This window comes from Podarcis erhardii, assembly GCF_964252035.2.
Source record: "Podarcis erhardii genome assembly, chromosome: 3".
NCBI classification, from domain to species: Eukaryota; Metazoa; Chordata; class Lepidosauria; order Squamata; family Lacertidae; genus Podarcis; species Podarcis erhardii.
The window spans coordinates 12,935,484-12,949,485 of NC_138507.1; the positions used below are offsets into that span (position 1 = coordinate 12,935,484).

At 41.4% G+C, this 14,002-nt stretch overlaps 1 protein-coding gene and 2 long non-coding RNA genes across 5 annotated transcripts in view; 2 read left to right on the forward strand and 1 right to left on the reverse strand.

Annotated features, from left to right (window-relative positions):
• Positions 1 to 14,002, forward strand: part of PLCB1 (phospholipase C beta 1) — a 455,429-nt gene that overhangs the window by 144,470 nt on the left and 296,957 nt on the right. The window lies entirely within an intron of this gene.
• The window catches only part of LOC309339356, a 28,729-nt gene that overhangs the window by 4,846 nt on the left and 9,881 nt on the right, over positions 1 to 14,002 (reverse strand). Inside the window, exon 4 of the long non-coding RNA XR_014155226.1 lies at positions 1,810 to 1,869. This is a non-coding gene — a long non-coding RNA (uncharacterized lncRNA). The remainder of the gene's footprint in view (positions 1 to 1,809; positions 1,870 to 14,002) is intronic.
• On the forward strand, positions 13,346 to 13,908 carry LOC309339523. The gene is made up of 2 exons (XR_014155441.1): positions 13,346 to 13,519; positions 13,787 to 13,908. It is a non-coding gene; the product is annotated as an uncharacterized lncRNA (long non-coding RNA).

The following is a 14,002-nucleotide window of genomic DNA, read 5'->3' on the forward strand; positions in this document are numbered from 1 at the left end:
TGCCAGGCTGTGTTTGTAGGCAACTTCCATGAAGTCTGAGTGATGAGAGGGGTGAACTTTGGTGGCAGGAGGTGAATGGACTAAGTTGTGGGAAGGGGAAGCCAGTGAAGAAAAGGCTGTAGTCTTCAAGTGAGGTGGTAATCAGAGCATGGAAAGAGTGCTTAGCAAGGGAACAGGGAAGAAGGGCTGCCTTTCTGCAGTGTTGTACATAGCAAGGGAACATGATGTTACAGTGGTCTGGATGTGGGGCACAAAGGAGATGTAGGAGTCCTAAAGCCAAGGCTTGAGGCCTGGTCAACAGAGTCGATGGTGTTGTCAGTGGATACTGAAACTGAGGAGAGATGTGTTTATGAGGAAAAATGGGAAGCAATGAAACATGCAAATGGAAATATCAGACAGACAGTTACAAGATTGGATGGAAGGAAAAGGTCTAAGACCCAAAGATAGTGCTGGGTGTCTTTGGTGAAAATTTTCAACAGCATGTTTGTATTTCTATCTTACTCTTCCATTTAAACTACCAAAGGAAACCAAACAAGTGTGCAGAAGCTAAACACAGAACCCTGAAGTGCACTCAATATAAACAGCATAGACTAGCAAATCAACTTCTGAAGCCAGAAATAATAAAGCCAAAGTTCTATGAATCTAATGAGGGAAAGAGTTCAAAGTTCTTGCTTTCTTGGCGTAGCCTCCACGGTATGAAGAGGAAGATTTGTTGCTACGTATCATGAGCAAGATTTGAGGAAGTCACTCAGGGATGACGTGAAGAGTGAACAGCAAAGGGCAACCTTAGGTTTTGAAGGAATCTTGGGGAAGTGTAAGGTTAAATGGGGCTTATAAAACATGGGTATGCAAGTGAAAGAATGAATATATTGGGTCAGTCAATTTGTGTTATGCGCCAGCTGTGGACTTTGCCATACTTATGATGAACTAGATAGATTGGCTGTACCTGGAATGATAGTCAAAGAGCTTAAAATATAAAAGGGGTGGGAGAAAACTGAAGGAAGACTTTATAGGATATAAGTAAACTCTACTAGTAACTCTAGTAAAGGGAATTTAAGGGAAGGTGAAAAAGAGCTGTACAAAAAAAATACGGAGGTGCCATAGCTAAGTGATTAAGCACCTGCTTTGCATGCAGATGAACCAAGTTCTGTTTCCAGCTTCTGCAACTGAAGTCATTTCTGCTAGGTGGGCATAGAAAGGTCTCTGTCTGAGACCTTGGAGAGTGCATGCCACTGAGAGTAATAGACAGTGCTGAACTATAGGATCTGCCTCAGCATAAACTAGTTTTATATGTTTTAAAATGGACAGTATAAGGTTCCAGTGTTTACTTTCTTGATGGCTTCTCACTTGTGGTGGTAAACACTGAAATCCATGTTCCAGAAATGTTTTGCTTTTCAATAAAAAGCAGAGATGCTCCCAGTGTTCAAAGTGAGGCGGTTTCCAAGGACTCGATGCTACTCTGCAAAGTTGGTGTCTGATCTTATTCATATGGTTAACTTTCCCAAAATAAATATTGGGTCTTGAGCATGCTGAACTTAGGCTGGATTGGGCTATTTAAGAATATTCAGTGAAGCAAATAAAACAATGTGAATATGCACCCTGCCCCCGCCCCCGCCCCTGCCTCCAGCCGGAACTCATCTTTCATTGTCAGTATATTTGCCATTTGCTATTCACATTTAAAGAAGCGAGATTCAGAGTTCTCATTTGTCTTTTTAATAAAGTAATGATCTTCACTTAATACAAAAAGCCCACATAGACAATAACTTACAAAAATGAGTAGTGTGCATTTTGTGCTTAAAATAACCTCACCTTCATTTCCTTCCTTTATACTGAACAATGGACTTCTGCGTTCCTTACTTTGAGTAAATTCTGAAAAGCAAAGAAAGCTGTTGAGGTTGTTGAGTATACTGTATTAAAATGTATTGTTGTCAGAGGTGGGGAACGCATCACTATGATAATGGAGAGAAAGCTGTCTAGTTTTTACCCATTAATGTCATGGCTCCCCAACTGGAAATCAAAATGTTACAATGACTGGAAGTTTTGAAAGTTTCAGTAATGGAAAAGAATGGAAGAAATTTAAGGAATATTTAGTAAAATATAATAATATAACATATGTGGAAATACTTGCAAGTACTAAATTTGGTTTAGGATTAAATTATGTTGAATTGTATAAAATGATGGATTGAGAATATTATGAAAAGAAAGGAAGTTAGTAATTTGAACAAGTTAATTTCACTAGAAAGTGGATATTGGAAAATTGTTGAAATGAGATTTCATGAAAATCAGTTAGGAAGGATTTGAGGAAGTCACCCAATAATGGAATGCAATTTGGATTATTAACTGTAAGAAGTTTTGAATGTATGTTTGTTTTTCTTTTTTATATGTTTGTTTGTTATTTTGTGTTGTGTTAAATTTGGGAAATTATTTTTTTTTTTTATTTTTTAAAAAGGAAGTTTCAGTAATGAAGTTAGTGCAGTGTGGGCTACAGGTTACAAGCAGGTGAAGCATGGAAGAGGAGTATTATGCATGGCTAGGTTTAGCTAAGATGTTGATCTAGCAATTGGCACGCATGATTTTCTCACACCAGTGCTCTCATCTCTGGTCTATTGGAGATAGAGGCAGAGCTGGCATAACTGGCTCACCATTGGACTTGTCCCCAGATGCCTTTCCTGAAGGGGAAAGCTCTTCATTGACAGATGATGACACCTCCACAGATGATGATGTATCACTTGGGGGGGGGGCAAATATCATAGAGGGGAGTCTAGGGAGAGGGACTGATTGTTCAGCCACTCTGGGAGTTGTAGCTCTGTGAGGGGAATGGGGAGCTCTGAGAAACTCTCAACACCCTTAACAAACTACAGTTCCCAAGATACCTTACTGGCTGTTTAAAGTGGTATGATGTTTCTTCAAATGTGTAATGCAGATGGGAGCTTACAGAGCCAGTTTAGAGTGGTATGACAGGCGGGAAGGCAGAGGGGGGGCGGATGATAATCAGTGTGTGTCTTTTGAAGGAGTGGCTGACAATCTTTCAGTTGAGCTCTTTTGTGACTGCTGTTCAGCAGCTGAGAAACCAAGTGAGCAGAGTCTTACTGAAAGAGAAAAGTGCAGTGCAGTGTGCAGTGTAGTCAAAGGAAAACATGAGCCCATTACCTCTCAAATGACATATGGTGCTTTTGCTTGATCCATTCAAGCAGAAGGTAAGTTTCCTCAGGAAGCAAATAAACAAGGAAATAGACTGTGTTCACACAAATTGCTACTGCTCTGTAATCCAATTTTCAGCCTGTGCTCATGAAGCGGACCATTAGGCCACTAATGCTGAGGAAATGATTGACAGTTGTTCATTGTAGGGTTCCCAGCTGATTGAGAACAAGTCATAGCAGATACCCTCAAAGAAGAGGTATTACATCCTGTGTTTGTGTGAGAAAAGCATGAATGCCTCTTCTAAGATGGTGTCTGCCACTTGTGATTTTTGTAAGTACGTGCATTTAAAAACTACAGTTTTTTTGAATGTGCCATTTGATTAATTGGAGGCACCTTTTAACCAGTTAAAAGGTTTTAAATCAGTTAATGTCATCTAAAAATCACAGCCTGAGTTATTCTAGGCTTCTCAGTTTGTCCTATGTACTAGTAGTGCTTCATTGTTTGCAATGGCTCCTCTGTGATGCAAACACTCAACTTGCTTAATATTTTAATGCTTTGCTTAGAAACAAGAGCATGCTTAACTTGATTATTCCTCATGGCTCCTGGCCCGATCTACCATTAAAGCAAGACTTACAGCACGGGGGAAAGGTAATTTCCGGTAAATGCTTGGGCCTAATTCTCTTGTAATTGTGGTCCGAAGATATTGTCTTAGCCTGTGAAAGATTGGGATCTCATTTGCAGTTCAGCTGCTGCAGGATGAAATAACCATGGAAAGGGTCAGCACAGATGTAAATATTTGCTGAACTGTGGACACGGCTGCCACGAATGCCAGAGACCCTCTGCTCAATACTGGATGAATGTTCTTTCCTGCACCTGAGAATCAGTCTTGTCTGGGATAGATCATTTTGGCCTGCAAATAAGTGGGAATATGATTGTCATGAATTAATCTGATGTCAAGCTGCCCTATATTTAATTTTAAAGAGGTTTTCAGGTGACACTTCTGCTTCTAAGTTAAAACAAATAAGAGATATTGGGAGATGAACACTGCAATGCTTTGCTCGGCTATAATTGGATGTGCTCTTGCAGAAGTTGGAGGTTTAAAGACATTGGCAGCTGTTGAAGGGAAGTTATCAACAGGAGTCCTTTTTCCCCCTTTGGCATGGCAATGTTTACAGTGTCTTATTTCCAGTTAAGAGTTTGTTGAAAGCTGCTGTTTCACAACAACACACAAATGCGGTAAATGCTGGAGACACACACTACTTTGAACAATTGCCTATTGTAGTCAAATTTCCTGTTTGTAGTGAGAATTGGAGATGTTGGCTGATGGCTCCATTCTGCTAACTGGCCTCAGGCACATCTGAGTGGCTGGTTGTTAAGATTGCCATTCCAGGGCCAAGGGTTATGTTACAGTAATCATGAAAGTGCCTTTTAAATGCTTCTTGGGAGTCTGTGAAGGAGCCAGGGTCTGAGCTAGATGTAGTGGCACAAATAATATCATTTCCTGCATCAATTGACTGAGTCTGAGCAGGAAAAAAGAAGTTAAGTTAAATTATATGGAGAATTGGTTTATAAATTGTTTTCCCCCTTCTTTTCTGGTTTTATGGTTGTTAACTGTTTTGTTTTATAATTGTATGTTTTATTGCTGTAAGATAAATAAATTCATAGAATGGTAGTGCATATGATAAGACTTGGCCAGTTTGCAGCACGGAAAGCATAACTCCCGGGAGCAGTCCAAGTGGTCTACATCTGGAATGACCTTTGAGTTTGAGATCAAAAAGTTTGTGTTTCTTTGTTGTGAAAATTGCTAATGTAAATGATTGAAGCAGAAGCCCTGTTTGGTAAGGTAAAAGGTAAAGGACCCCTGGACAGTTAAGTCCAGTCGAATTTGGCTATGAGGTGTGGCACTCATCTCCGCTTTCAGGCCCAGGGAGCTGCCGTTTGTCCACAGACAGTTTTCCGGGTCATGTGGCCAGAATGACTAACCACTTCTGGCGCAACGGAACACCTTGGCGAGTGCCAGAGCACACAGAAACGCCATCTCACCACAGCAGTACCTATTTATCTACTTGCACTGGTATGCTTTTGAACTGGTAAGTTGGCAGGAGCTGGGACGGAGCAATGGGAGCTCACCCCATCACACGGATTTGAACTGCTCACCTTAGATCAGCAAGTCAAGAGGCTCGATGGTTTAGACCACAGCACCACCTGTGTTCCTCTTTGGGTATTCTGTACCATGTGCATCTGTAGGCCCTTGCAGTGATGAACTTGTTGCACAAAATCCTCCTATTATTTAGGACCCTGTATGGGATCATCATACAATCTCATTTCTGCTGTTTTGTATATTAGAAACTTGGCCATTAGGTTTGGCAGAAACTTTTTTGCATAAGGCCAGCTATCATAACTCTGAATTGATAAAACTTAACATGCCAAAACTCTAATATTGAGAAAAGGCACTTGTTTTTTCCCTCCTAAACCTTGGCGACATATGGGAATAGTTGATCTTCCATTCCTTGTTTTGCAAATTTACTGTGAGTTATTTTCTAACCAGATCGAGAAGGATACTCAAAAACTGTCTTCTGATCATCTGTTCATTCCCGCTTGGATTGCCATAGGGTGCATGATTGTCCTGTTTGATATCTCATTTTCATTCCAGACCATGCTAGTGTAGTTACCTCTCAAAAGCTCTTCTCAAATGGCACAAGCTCCTCACAGACTTCATCATCCATTCCTTAAAGGAGCAACTATGTTTGGGATTGTTGGAGGAAGCAAGTTTTTCTGGATTTTGTTCTACACTGTTTAGTGGAACATTTGACCAGGAGCAGACTATTTCCTCTTGAGAGGACCCTTTGTATAGCTTAGATGTGTAAAATGTTTCTTGCATACAGCTGACACACTTGTTCTTATTATTTTACTTCAGGTTTAAAATATTTCATCACTCTTCCATTATTTCTGGACAAGTGTACAAATGTAAATAAGCTTCTGTCTTCTCTCATTTCAAGTTTTAGTCTTCCTCTTTGTAATGTGTTTTGTTCCCCTTTGAAGTGCCAGTTGTTGTTTTGTGGGTTAAAAAAATGCTTTCCAGGTTGTCATGTTTGTTAAGATGCTGTGTCATTGAGCAATATTGCAAGGGTATTGATGGATAGAGCCAAATACCTTAGAACAAATGTTTTTGATATATAAATCAGATGACTGCATAGACATTCACAATACAAGCAAATATAATTTATGGGTTTTAATACAAAGTAGTATCTATTTTAAGGGATGCGGGTGGCGCTGTGGGTTAAACCACAGAGTCTAGGACTTGCTGATCAGAAGACCGGCAGTTCAAATCCCCGCGATGAGGTGGGTTCCTGTTGCTCGGTCCCTGCTCCTGTCAACCTAGCAGTTCAAAAGCACGTCAAAGTGCAAGTAGATAAATGGGTACCGCTCCGGCGGGAAGGTAAATAGCATTTCCGTGCACAGCTTAGTCATGCTGGCCACTTGACCCGGAAGCTGTACACCAGCTCCCTCAGCCAATAAAGCGAGATGAGCACCGCAACCCCAGAGTCGATCACGACTGGACCTAATCGTCAGGGGTCCCTTTACCTTTACCTAGTATCTATTTTACAATAATGCACTGGGTCAATGCAAGCACTCTCACAAGCATTCAGGTAAAGTATGAGATGAAGGCCAATATTTGAACTTTGTGTTTTGATTCAAATCTTGCATAGAAAAATGTTCATGGAGAAATACAAATGAAAAATCTGAGGTGGGAAAATCCATATGTTATTTTATGGGAAAGGCATGCAAAGGGAAGACTAGATTCTAGCTTGCACTTGATGTTATAAGCATGAGTTTTACTCTATGGCAAAATCATTGTCAGCCATACCTATTTTGTTTGTTTGTTTCTACTGGAAGGTTGGGCTGCTTTTGCAATGCAACAGTAGATGATGAATTTCATTTATGAATAGCTTCCTATGAAGCATAATTAAGTCATCTCCATTAAGCCATTTTTAATCAGTGAAATGTTTGACCCAGTCAGATGATGACTTTCTGTACAGTGTGCTGCAATTTTGTGGTGCTCAATGTCACAGTCTCACCTTTTCGCTTCAAATGGATTAATCCAACTCCTGGTCTGGTTTATTACTTGCAAGAAACAATATAAAATGGAATCATCATTTAAACAATTTATATACAGTTTAATACTCTTATACAGTTTAGGACATAATCAACAAGCAGTTTGAAAGAAACAAAATGCACAATACAATCTTAAAAAAGCCGCAGCTCTGTACAAACACACTCTGTATAAATTGGGAGGGTGTGTGTACACACACACACACACACACACACACACAGACAAACATATTCATTTACTGTATTATGTAGGTTCCCATTGCAAAAATCTAGAAGAACTAATTCTCTAATGCACAGCTCCCTTAACCAATTACATTCTTTTCGGGCCACCCTAGTGGGGCTCAGGAGCCCAGTTATGTCACCCCTTGCCTGCAGAGCTGGCAGCCTCTTACCCTTTTTCAAACACCCTCCCTTGTGGAGTGTTCCCTCAGGCTCCTCTCCTCTCCTTGGGAGTCCTCTGGGCAAGCTGCTGCTGTCACCCCAATCTCTGGGCTGATCCCCACCCACCGCCTCAAAGAGAGGTGCCTCACAGAGGCACCATTTGCCTATGGAGCTTATACCCAGGGCTGCTGCAATAAACAGCTGTGCAAGCCTTTGGGAGGCAGAGATGCGAGAGGGCATCAGAGACGGGAGGGAAAGAAAGAAAGAAAGAAAGAAAGAAAGAAAGAAAGAAAGAAAGAAAGAAATGGACAGTGTTGCCCATGGCACCCCTGACCATCATTCCAGTCACCCCAGGGTGCCATGGCACACTGGTTGAAAACCACTGCTCTAATTAATTAGATAGCCCTTCTTTCTTAGCAGTAGAATATTCTACTAAAATAATCATTACTCATGCAGTTTTAGCAAGAACAGCATATCATTGCCATCACGGTTAAACTGTAAGTTCTTCCTAAAAGAAGCTACTATAAATGAGGGGGAAATAGTACCACTACCATTCCTGCTGACAGGAATGTGTCTCATCACAAGAATGTAAGTAAAAGTAAACGATTTGCACTTGTGGAAAAGCCAAAATTATTCTCTGCAGAGGAACTACATTCTCATGCTCAAATTGTAAGATTTTTCTGTAATGTTTTCTTCTTCACTTAATGAAGACTTCTCTGCATGGAGACAGCGGCAATAAATACATTTTAAAAAATCGAATTATCCTGCTCATGAAGGCCACATTGTCTAGAATGAACTAAAACAGGCAGGCCTTAAGCAGATTATTAAGATAGCATAAAGGGAAAAGAAATCTGTCTTTAAAAGTTCATCTAGCAACTCTGGATAGCAAGATCCTATTAATAGCACCATCCCATGCATGTTTAGTCAGAAATAAACCTCACAGTGTTCACTGTGTGTTTAGGGTTGCAACCTGACAGTGAAAATATTTCCATCTCTAATACTCCAGAATATGCCCGTCTATGACCATAATAAAGATTTGGATTTGGAATAACTCCAGGCCAACAGAACCCTTGATTGGTATACAGCTAATAATGCAACCATCATAAATTCTAATCTGTGTAGTCATATTAGAAGAGCTAGGAATAACATGGTGGGGAGCTGTATCAATCCAGGCCAAATTCCACAGGGTTACCTAGAGTTTAGATTACTTTGGTGCCAGGTCTTCTTAAAAACAGAACCCCATCTCACAACTGCGGTCTTCTGAAAGGTGAGCTAGTGCAGTTTAGTGGCTGAGCTGTAAGTCCACTCATTGGTGCAGCTTGGGATTTCATGGCCTCCATTATGAAAAGGAGCTTGTTTTAAAACTGTATCTTAGATCATAGATCATAGAATTCTGCTCCAAAACATTGTTGATTTGGATTTTATGTCCTGGATAGGTGGAAGGTAAGCTGTCATTGGAAAAGCCTGTACTCAGACCCTTCTAATGGACTTCCTCACTGGGTTTGGGCTATGTGCTGCCCTTGATCACTGCAGGGGTAAGGTAAAGGTAAAAGGACCCCTGACCATTAGGTCCAGTCGTGGCCGACTCTGGGGTTGCGGTGCTCATCTTGCTTTACTGGCCGAGGGAGCCAGCATACAGCTCATGTGGCCAGCAGGACTAAGCTGCTTCTGGCGAACCAGAGCAGCACACAGACGCCGTTTACCTTCCCGCCGGAGCGGTACCTATTTATCTACTTGCACTTTGACGTGCTTTCGAACTGCTAGGTTGGCAGGAGCTGGGACAAAGCAACAGGAGCTCTCCCCGTTGTGGGGATTCGAACCGCTGAGCTTCTGATCAGCAAGTCCTAAAGACCCCATTAAATTGATCTGGGAGACGTATGGACCCTGATGGCTTCTGACTTTTTCTAGGGGATTTGTTTCATGGATGTGACTGGCATTCATGCTGTGGCTCTGGTCACTCTCTGTAATGTTGAGATGGCCTAAGCACCGGTCTAAAGCAGGGTTTCCCAAACTTGGGTTTCTAGCTGGACTACAATCCCCATCATCCCTGACCACTGGTCATGCTAGCTAGGGATGATGGGAGTTGTAGTCCAAAACAGCTGGAAACCCAAGTTTGGGAAACCCTGGTCTTAAAGGCTCCAAGACACCCATGTCCTAACAGTAGAATCCACACCATTCCTTGGTTTACTAAGGAGTTGAGGAGCATGAAACAGCTGTGTTGACAGCTGGAGCACAAGTGCTAAAAGACTCATGATGAAGATTTGGTATGATCTGAGGATCATTCCTTACTTTATTCCTGGAACTCATACACCCAATCAGCACTGTAATGTGAGTGAGTTTATGCCTGAGTATTATCAGCTGCTCTGCTGGCTGTCCTTACATGCTTCTGGAATGAAGGCAAGCAACAAAGCACAGAGTTTATTTATTTAAAACCACTTTCACAAAGAACCTAGGGTGGGGCACACTAAAACGACACTGCAATACACACACACATACAACTTTTAAAAATAAGCAAGCTGGGAAAGTAAATTACAACCCCACAGAAAATTAATGCCCCCAAAGCCTGGATTTCAGTTCTGAAATTTTGTTATCAACAGAAACTTTGGAAGCTTTAAATATGTTGGCATAGTCTTCAGTATTTACAGATCACAGATAATGTTTTGGCTGTGGAATCAAGCTGTGAGATCAGTTTAGAAGATCTACTCTGGAAGGGCGTTGTTAATGTTTAACTTGCAACATGGGGCCACATTGACTTTTCAAGTACAGTGTAGTACATCTACCAATATTGATGATACTGGGGTGTGTCTTAATGTCCTGGGGCAGGCAATTTTTTTTTTAAAAAAACCAACTTGTCCCACATTCATTATTTGAGTGTATAATATGGATAGTTCCTCCACTCTCACACACATGCACACACTCAGCAATGATACCACCTTTGTCTATTTTACTGTTACAGTAATTTGGCCTAGTTTTGCTTTCCAAACTCTTTATGTACAGATAGTGCCATGTGAGCAATTAAGCACTACTGTTGTCAGTCAAACTAGAAACACTGTGTGCTTGGCAGATGTTTCAGTATTTATGTGATTTTCTTCAGTACATAATTATAATATATATTTAGGCACCAATTTCATAGATGAAAATCAAAGGCGGTTTTCAAAGTCATTTGTGTTGAAGTGGTTTCTGTCTTTGCTGCTTTCTCATACACATTGAGCTTATTGCTTTTCATCCTTGTAAACTTATGTAGACCTTCCCAATAGTTTTGCTTGTTATGCAAGGAAAAGCATGATTGACAGCGGAACCAGCACTAACTTCAAACTAAAGTTGCATCTGCCTGATTTAACCAAAACTTCAGTTTGGAACCCTTTATACATTCCAAAATGAATTATAAGAGGAAAACGAAGAACGCTTTTCTCCTGTATGGTCTGTGTATCCTGATGTTCTATGTATTAATTAAATCACTGTGCCATATATATATATATATATATATATATATATATATATATATATAATCTTGATATTATTACATCAATATAATTTTGTGCACTGTAATTTCATTGATGTGCAAAATGCTTAAGTCAAAATGAAATGATGGCAAATTGCTAAAGCATTGGCACTGTTCTGGAGACCAGATCAGTCCGTTTGGACCCCCAAATCTGGATTTTCCAAAATCTGGAAAGTTTGATGGAGATAATTCCCTGTTAGATTGTGTATGCCATAAAATGCCAACAGTGTCCTTCAGCTCTCTATATTGGACAAACAGGCCAGACCTTACGCCAAAGAATAAACGGACATAAATCGGACATCAGGAATCACAAGACAGAGAAACCAGTAGGAGAACACTTCAATCTCCCAGGACATTCTATACAAGATCTCAAAGTAGCTGTTTTACTACAAAGGAATTTCAGAAATAGACTGGAAAGAGAAGCTGCTGAATTACAACTTATCACCAAACTTAAAACCATGGAGAAACCTGGTCTGAACAAAGACCTTGGATTCTTATCTCATTATACATGACAAAGCCATTTTTCACCTTTTCACCCCTTGCTTTTTCCTGTAAGACCTATTGCAGTCGTTAAGAGTCGTCAACAGGCTCATCACAGCTATCTTCCAATCACCCATTCCCACCACCCTTCTGAGTAATACCCCTCCCCACCTTCTCACTATATAGAAGGGTCTGGAAACTTCTGTTTCAGTGTATCTGAAGAAGTGTGCATGCACACGAAAGCTCATACCAAGAACTGACTTAGTTGGTCTTTAAGGTGCTACTGGAAGGAATTTGTTTTGTTTTGTTTGTTTTCAGTTGGACTTGATGCAGCACAGCCTTAGGTTTGGGAGGAACAAAAAGTTAGGTCTTGCTTGATGCAGTTTAATGGCATGCAAGCAGAGAATTGCGTCAGTAAAACTGCTTACACTAAACATTGCATAATTCAAGGCTTTAAGTATTTAACAATCTGCATGATAAATGATGCAGCATAGCTCAAAAGCAGCTGAGATGGAAAACCCCTGCTCTGTGCCAAAATGGACAAGATTTGTTGACTGGATTCTTAGTAGAAACATGTCAAAAGTCATGGAAGCCCATGTATGTGTGAGGCCTAGACAGTTTCTCGATTGCTATGAATTCAGGCCTGAGCTTCTTCTCCAATGTGCATTTTGATTATAATTATAAGGGTCTCCCAAGTTTGCTGGGTCCCAGGGTTTTGGAATTGTTTCTCCAGGCAGGAGAGTTAGAATCAAAGGGATAGGCTAGTTTCTCATTGGCTCAAAAGGGTTTGCTATTTGGATCAATCTTATCAAAAGAACATTGACAATCTGGGTGTTGCTTCTTCAGTCAGTGTCCACTCCTCAACTTCTTGCCGTCCTCTGCCTCCATCAACCACCTCTAGACTCCATCCCTGTCTGAACAGGTTCCAAACCATGACCTGCCAAGAACTTCTGTCAGGAGTGCATGGAGGAGCCAGGCCCTGTGACCGGTAGGGCTTCCCAGGACTGGGGCTTTCCTAAGTTTGTTCTGAAGAGGCAAGGCATGGCCACACAGGTGAGGCCGATTTGGTAACTCACAGCACCTGGTGGCAAGAGGCGGGAAGGGATATAAGGTCAGCATTTCCCTTTGGCTCTTTGCCACAGCAACATGCTTCCTGCTGAAGTGAAGGCATGAGACAGGAGTTGATCATCATGTGAGCTGCGCACAGGTGGTCTGAAGCGAGCTGCTGCCATTCCTGTGGAGCCTCCTTTTATTGAGACAAATATGCAAGCCAGGCAAATACTTTTTTTTTTTATAAGATATTGATTAAAATTTTCAAAAATAATACATTGTAAAACAAAAGGGAAAACAAAAACAAAAATACAAAAGTACAAAAAAAGCAAAAATAAAAACAATTTAAAAACACATAGAGTTTCCACTTACTTATTTTCTTTTGACTTATTTTCCAGACCTCCTCATACCTCCCTTTCTTATATTCCAATTCAAATTATTTGTTCAACAAATCCTCACCACTAATTCTTTTAATTATTTCAGAACCTTATTTTCCATATCTCTTAAACATTACAGCTGAAAACCACTTAATTTCTCTCCAACATCATTCTAATATTCCTTAATTTTACAATATTTCTGCAGATAGTCTTTAAACTTTTTCCAGTCTTCTTCCACCGCCTCTTTTCCCTGGTCTCGGATTCTGCCGGTCATTTCTGCCAGCCAGGCAAATACATTTTTGGGCTGTGACCTTTACACATCTTACGTCCCGAGATCGTGGGGTGGTACAAAGCTATTTTGGCACCTGTTCCACAGCGTCATTTTGCCCTTGCAGAGTGTATGACGAAGGAGACCAAAGGTCTCGGGGACAAAAGGTTACGGACAGGACACCGCTGACTGCTGAGACCGCAAAAGGTCAGACATAGGGGACGATGTTCTGACAGCCGTGGCTTGTCTGGGGGGGGGGTTGCCCTGCACCCCAGGGTCACGCGTGCAGGCAGACTGTGGCTGCCTGCTGGTGGAGAGTGTGCTCCCCCCGGACCTCACTGTCCACTCCACGATATCCCTACACCTGCCTTGCTGCGTTTGTCCTCTTGACTCCTTTCTTCCTGACCCTCGGACCCTTGGCTTCCTGACTCATGGCTTCCGCACTTCCGCTCTTGCTTCCACTCTGCCGTTTAGCCCCCGGTCCCGATGTCCTCCACCGGGATCTCAACCGCCCGTAAACCGGACCGTGACAACTTCCTTGTTCTCAGCCACAGGAGTCCTTGCAACATGCGATTGAGGGAGTCTGTCTTGATCAGGTGTGGCAAACCCCCTGCAGCTTTAGTGGCTGTAATCCCGACCCCACTCTTCAGATATGTAACTCAGACCCAGGGCAAGCCAGCAAATTAACCA